This window comes from Nannospalax galili, unplaced genomic scaffold, assembly GCF_000622305.1.
Source record: "Nannospalax galili isolate Female #2095 unplaced genomic scaffold, S.galili_v1.0 scaffold925, whole genome shotgun sequence".
Lineage (NCBI taxonomy): Eukaryota > Metazoa > Chordata > Mammalia > Rodentia > Spalacidae > Nannospalax > Nannospalax galili.
Genome location: NW_008353878.1, coordinates 265,226 through 266,366, shown reverse-complemented (window position 1 = coordinate 266,366; position 1,141 = coordinate 265,226).

Sequence of the window (1,141 nt, the reverse complement as noted above, 5' to 3'; positions counted from 1 at the left end):
CTTAGGTAAAAAACCGAAATATTCTCAGATAAACCTTGACTAGATATATATTTTGTTCCTTAAACTAGTTGACTAAAATATGACCATAGACATTTTAAGATTATGAGCATATTATTTTAGTCTCATCCTTTATATATCATAACAAACCTACACAGACCTTCATCACTTGCTTAGGTCTTTCTCATTTTTTCTATTTTGGAAAATATCTCCATTCCCATATCCTTTGAACATCTTTTACATTCTCATTTTTTTAAAAAAATAATGAAATTCACCCTCCCATCTCCCCTGCCGGTCTCTCCTCCTAGTTTGGGTCCTGCCCCATTCCTTGTCTTGGGATCCCAGACACCTGGGGAACCAACACTGCGTCCTGATCCTTTTAATCAAGACCATCGTAGTGCCTTCTCTGGGCCCCAGGAGCACTGCTTCTGGGCCTGGCGCCACCCTCACCTCCCTCTGATTCCCTGGGTCTGCACTACCTGCAGCAGGCATCTCTCTTACCCACAGGCCTCTCTCCAGGGTAAGTCCATCTTTCCCTCTGTGCCTTGACTCCCCCAGCCTCATTCACCCTACCATCTCCCACACTGGCTCTCCTCCTAGTTTGGGTCCTGCCCCATTCCTTGTCTTGGTACCCCAGACATCTGGGGAACCAATACTGCTTCCTGATCCTTTTCATCCAGACCAACATAGTGCCTTCCCTGGGCCCCAGGAGCACTGCTTCTGGGCCTGGCTCCACCCTCACCTCCCTCTCCTTCCCAGGGTCTACACCACCTGGCAGCTTTTTTCTGAGACTCAGGCGCTGACCTTTCCTCTTCCTGATCCTTTGCATCCAGACCAACACAGCTCCTTAGTGCAATTCCCATGAGTCCTTGGGGCCTCTTCCTACTCATCTGCCTTTGCATCTCTGGGTGGTACAGCCACAAGCTGCCCTAGACCAGCATCTTTCCAGGCCAGTCCAACCCCCAAATTCCTGAGGCCAAAATCTTTCCTGGAGGGATCCAGACCTTAGGAGAAAGGCTGAGAGCATCTGATCCTCATCTGACTTGGGCCTCTGTGGGAACTCCTGAAGACAAAAGCAATCTGGCCACTCCAATATAAAATCAAAAGAGAGAACCAGAAGCTTAGACGAGCCAGCTTTTTATGC